Source organism: Pseudochaenichthys georgianus, unplaced genomic scaffold, assembly GCF_902827115.2.
Source record: "Pseudochaenichthys georgianus unplaced genomic scaffold, fPseGeo1.2 scaffold_695_arrow_ctg1, whole genome shotgun sequence".
Taxonomy (NCBI): Eukaryota; Metazoa; Chordata; class Actinopteri; order Perciformes; family Channichthyidae; genus Pseudochaenichthys; species Pseudochaenichthys georgianus.
Window position 1 is genome coordinate 409 of NW_027263249.1, and position 6,246 is coordinate 6,654.

The 6,246-nt window shown below is 41.1% G+C and overlaps 1 long non-coding RNA gene across 1 annotated transcript; it reads right to left on the reverse strand.

Annotated features, from left to right (window-relative positions):
* Window positions 1–627: 627 nt before the first annotated feature.
* LOC117443885 (uncharacterized) lies at window positions 628–5,790 on the reverse strand. Its single transcript, XR_004551722.2, has 4 exons — window positions 5,595–5,790; window positions 4,311–4,464; window positions 4,050–4,123; window positions 628–1,501 (listed from the first exon to the last, which is right to left on the reverse strand). It is a non-coding gene; the product is annotated as an uncharacterized lncRNA (long non-coding RNA).
* Window positions 5,791–6,246: the final 456 nt, after the last annotated feature.

The following is a 6,246-nucleotide window of genomic DNA, read 5'->3' on the forward strand; positions in this document are numbered from 1 at the left end:
GGCCGCTCCAAGACCCCCAAAACACGGACTAAGGAGCTCCAGGATCCCTCCCTGCCTTGAGCAAACAGGCTAGTTCACACTTCCATTACGTACACCGACAAAGCCACCTCTTCGGGGCCGCTCCAAGACCCCCAAAACACGGACGCAGCAGCCCCAGCATCTCTCCCTGACATGAGCAAACAGGCTATTTCAGACTTCCATGAAATACACCGGGGAAAAGCACCTCTCTGTGGCCGCTCCAAGACCCCCAAAACACGGACGCAGCAGCCCCACACTCAAAGAAATGATATGTTAGATTTACTTAATCTAGTTATGTCAACCGGTTGCACGTAACAAGGCTAAGTAAATAGGAAACAGACGAGTAAACTAATATTTACTTCTTGCATTTAAGTAAATCTTACCAAAGCATCTTAATTAAATGCTACATCATACAGTTATGTTGTATTTGCTTAACACAATGATGTTGTATTAACTTAAAAGTTTGCACTGATTATCTAACACAGTTAGGTTGTAATTACTTAACACAAATTAGTTCCATTTATGTTGTAGGATTGTGTTATTTGCACTTAACATAATTTAATCCAAATTGCTCTATCAATATAAGTAATTCAAATGACTACAACTCAGTAATTTGTATTCCCCTCATTTTATTTAAAATGTTCATTTTAGACAAAGTTCAGTAGTGTACACTTATAACATTGCATTTAGCAAACAACCATCTGAATTGCCACAACAACACTTAACTCCAACAGCCAACAGTGGTAGGGGCAAATATTAGAATTTTAAAGCGCTTTGCGTAAAAAACCCACAGCTGCTGAATTTGACAGTGATGAGAAACAGAGTGATCTCAAGAAGTTAACATGTGGGCTGAAAAGCTACAACAATGACTTATTATATGAGAAAAAATTAAATGCAACTTTACTATGAAGTATGGTGTTTTTTTACGTCTTTCCAAACACTTACATAATATTGCTCAAGCACATAATGTGTTACAGTACATCTTTGCCTCTTTTATACACATGAACATATGCCTTGAACTTTCAAAAGCAGAAACACAATTGTGTATGTCTCTCTGTCTGTGTGTGTGTGTGTGTGTGTGTGTGTGTGTGTGTGTGTGTGTGTGTGTGTGTGTGTGTGAGAGAATGTACTGAGATGGAAATTAACTGTCACAGTGTTTTGTCCTTGGGATTACTCTTGTAATCTGTTTTTCAGAACCTGCCCCTTGGTTGACGGTCTGTTGCCATCCAACCCCATCAATACTTTTTGAATGAATTCAAGTGTATGTTTCAGCTCCTTGGGGTAGCTCAGATTGAGGCTGTAAATCAGTCCAAGCAGTACTGCCCATCCATTTGCCAAGTATTTCAGCTCTCGCAGCACTCCAACACCCTCGATGATGACGCCAACATCCGCAAGTGGTTCCCCCGGGCTCTGCGCCTTCGTGTTTCACAAGATAGAGTCCCAATACCATTGGCTCCATTTGTGTTGTTGCAAGTTCAACATCCTAAAGTGGGATTAGAACATAGTATACATGATTATCAGTATGAGAACTAGTCCTGACACACATCATTTTATAATATGAAACAAATGAGCAAATCCTTTTATTGGATCCATTGTAAATAAAATACATGTAGTTGTAAATGTACATGAACAATATTTTGCTTTTAATTTAAAGAGGACATATTATGCAAATGTTCAGGTTCAAATTAGTATGTAGTGTCTCTACTTTAAAGAGTCCTCTCCTGCTGATGTTCAGGTGTATATCAGTATGTAGTGTCTCTACTTTAAAGAGTCCTCTCCTGCTGATGTTCAGGTGTATATCAGTATGCAGTGTCTCTACTTTAAAGAGTCCTCTCCTGCTGATGTCCAGGTGTAGATCAGTATGTAGTGTCTCTACTTTAAAGAGTCCTCTCCTGCTGATGTTCAGGTGTATATCAGTATGTAGTGTCTCTATTTTAAAGAGTCCTCTCCTGCTGATGTCCAGGTGTAGATCAGTATGTAGTGTCTCTACTTTAAAGAGTCCTCTCCTGCTGATGTTCAGGTGTATATCAGTATGTAGTGCATCTACTTTAAAGAGTCCTCTCCTGCTGATGTTCAGGTGTATATCAGTATGTAGTGTCTCTACTTTAAAGAGTCCTCTCCTGCTAATGTTCAGGTGTATATATATATATATATATATATATATATTAGGGCTGGCAGTCGATTAAAATATTTAATCGCATGATTGTCCATAGTTAATCGCGATTAATCGCACATTTTGTATCTGTTCTAAATGTACCTTAGAGGAATATTGTTCAAGTTGTCAACATATGAGTGGACAAATATGCTTTATGCTAATGTTTATTATCATTTGAACAATGACAAATATTCTCATGAATATTAAACAACAACCTCTGAACATTACAAATATTCGCCTCAATTCAACCTGGAACCTCTCTCATACCATAATACAATACAAATGGTGTGTGTGTGTGTGTGTGTGTTGGATCGTTGGAGCTATGTGCAACTCAAGGCATATGCTCGAACGGGAGCTGCCTGGACGCTGCAATCATGTTGCTGCAATCATGAATGTGCTGACTTCTCGTACAATGTCCCGCTGTCGGCTTCCTGCATAAAGTGAAGTGCTCGGCGCAGTTGTGGCGAAATGTCGCTCCTCTGTTTTCATTTAAACAGCTCCTTATATCCGTTAGCGCAGCTAGCTAGCACCAGATGCTAACAACAACAATGCACGTAAGGTCTCTCTCTCGCTCGCTCGGACCACACATACACACACCCTCCCGGTCCTCCCGATGACCAGTCGGTGCCTGCCGGTGAGCGTGGTCTGCCACAAGCGGGCGGCAGGAGCGGGTATTTTGATGGTATTTTAAACTCGATGCGCTCTGAAACTACGGGGCGGCCGAGGAAAAAAAATACACATGCATTAATCGCGTTAAAATAATTAGTGGCGTTAATTTTTTTTTATTATAATTTTTTAATATATTAACGCATTAACTTGACAGCCCTAATATATCAAGTCAAGTTGACGCGGAAAAAAATTAACGCCACTAATTATTTTAACGCGATTAACGCATTGAGTTTAAAATACCATCTACAAGCTGATGCTGACAGCCCCGCTCCTGCCGCCCGCTTGTGGCAGACCACACTTCCACGCTCACCGGCAGGCACCGACTGGCCATCGGGAGGACCGGGAGGGTGTGTGTATGTGTGGCCCGAGCGAGCGAGACCTTACGTGCATTGTTGTTGTTAGCATCTGGTGCTAGCTAGCTGCGCTAACGGATATAAGGAGCTGTTTAAATGAAAACAGAGGAGCGACATTTCGCCACAACTGCACCGAGCACTTGACTTTATGCAGGAAGCCGACAGCGGGACATTGGAGGAGAAGTCAGCACACTCAGCATGGATAGTGCGCAACATGATTGCAGCGTCCAGGCAGCTCCCGTTCGAGCATATGCCTTGAGTTGCACATAGCTCCAACGATCCACACACACACACACACACACACACACACACACACACACACACACACACACACACACACACACACACACACACACACACACACACACACACACACACACACACACACACACACACACACACACACACACACACACACACACACACACACACACACACACACACACACACACACACACACACACACACACACACACACACACACACACACACTTTGTATTGTATTATGGTATGAGAGAGGTTCCAGGTTGATTTGAGGCGAATATTTGTAATGTTCAGAGGTTGTTGTTTAATATTCATGAGAATATTTGTCCTTGTTCAAATGATAATAAACATTAGCATAACACATATTTGTCCAATCATATGTTGATAAGAGTATTAAAAACTTGAAAAATATTCCTCTAAGGTACATTTAGAACAGATAAAAAATGTGCGATTAATCGCGATTTAGTATGGACAATCATGCGATTAATCGCGATTAAATATTTGAATCGACTGACAGCCCTAATATATATATATATACACACACACATATATATATATATATATCTGTGTTTGGCTATGTTTCAACTTACCAAATATTCCTTGATGAAGCTCTCGGAACTTTCATTCATGTAGACGCAGAGCGTCGTGTTTCAACTGTGGGATCCTGAGGGACAAACACATTTTCAAAATCGTCACACGAGAATACTGATTATGCTTGTGTGCTGATTTTTGGCAAGTCAAAGAAAGGGGGTCAGAGAGGTTAACATATATGTATATGAGGGACAACAAGAGAGATAAAGAGAATATGGTGTTGCAGTGCCCAAACTACACAATTGTATACAACTACATACCTTGTCCATGGCTGCCATGATCAGGCCCAAATTGCGTCCTGCTGTTTCCCTTCTTTTTGAAAACTTTCATCAGCTGAGACGAATGGCGATCCAGTTGAGACGTGAATGTAGGCAGCAGCGGAATGGTAGTGATGCGGGTGAATTCTGCGTTTACCTGCAACACATTGTGATACAGGTTAAAATGTTTTGTTTAAAGCTGTTGCATCTATAATAATATCCATCAAGTGTGATAGCAGAAAGGACAGGAGTTCATCTACTGGTGTAAACCAGATACTTCATAAAGGAAATGGCGGTCAATATTAACAACATAGAAGCTACAATGCTTAATAATAATAACCTTCATTACGTGTTAGAGAAAGAAAATAAGACAGTTTGACAAAGATGAGGCTGTTAGAGAGAGAGAGGGACGCTGAGCTCAGCTGCACCATGCAGCGATCAGCTGATACGGAGCATAGAGAGAGAGAGAGAGCTGCAGTCCGCGGGGCTCGGCCTCGCCTGCTGTCCTCACAACTCTTATTAATCCGTTTACCAGAAAATTGTTATTTGTTCCTACTCGGAACCAAGTTTTGCTTCCCAACCCTGCCACTGTGCTCCACTTCCCGCCCCGCCCCTGTCTCTAACGTCCACACTACAGCTTAAAAAAAAAGCTTGGAGCTGGGCGCATCCTTTTGTAAACTGAATTTATCTATAATTTGTCAATAAATAAATGAGAGCGAAAAACGTAACTTGTCCTCCGGACAAGTCAATTGATAGATCTACTTGTCTGATATTGTAAATAATACGTCCCGGACAGTGGGACTGTGCTTTTTCGCACATATTAAATAGTGCGATTGTTTCGATATTAAATTAATATCTTAAGCAGTGGTGGAAAAAGTACTCAGATCCTGTACTTAAGTAAAAGTATAAATACTCCATTACTTGCTATAGTCCCAAATTCAAAATAATACTCAAGTGTCCACTTACAGTGGACACGTTTTTTCCCTCCTTTTAAAAAGAGTTAAGCTAACATTACTAATTATAACCACATCAAGCTAAAATCATGAAATACATAACGATTGAGACTTCTACAGACAAAGCTTGAAATGTCACCTCTTTTGTGACATATTCTAACACTTTTAAGTGCAAGGGAACATCATAAAAGTGACCGTTAAGCTAGGCTGCACCCGCTTTTCAAATCTATCATCAAAGTATACAGTTGGTAGCAGGGAAATCAAAAATACACATCAACTTTTGTATTACAGAGACCGTTTGTGTTTAATATATGTTAATATTTAAGAAACTTACCATAAAATCGCAGGATGGCACAGGAAAGGGAAAAAATGCGGTTCAGTATCCACATCTCAGTCACAGGATCCAAATGACGCATGTCCCCGGTCAGCGCATGTGCTGAGAAAGTACGGCAAGCACTTTGGGACAATCAGTGCGTTTTAAATAACTTTACCATTTAAATACAACACAACATGGTAATGTAATCCCAAAACTTTGAACTTTTACATAAATGCAATTGAAGTCTCTTGATTTAATTGTAAAAAGTGCATTTACTTAGTAGTTTCAATATAATAAAAGCAATTAATGCAAACAACATCCATATTTCATTTCTTAGAGTGCAGCATCTCTCCCTGACATGAGCAAACAGGCTATTTCAGACTTCCATGAAATACACCGGGGAAAAGCACCTCTCTGTGGCCGCTCCAAGACCCGCAAAACACGGACTAAGGAGCTCCAGGATCTCTCCCTGACATGCGTAGCCTACCTCCAGAACCTCGCGCACCTTGGGTCCCCGGGCCCCCGAACTTAAGCACTCCCCCACGGACTAAACCCAGATGACCACACCCTCAAGAATCTCGTGCCCCTGGTAATCTTAAAGGGGGGTGTATTTTGCGGTGCTTTATCGTCCGCCCATCGGCACCCATAGTCGGCATTCTTCACAGCAGCA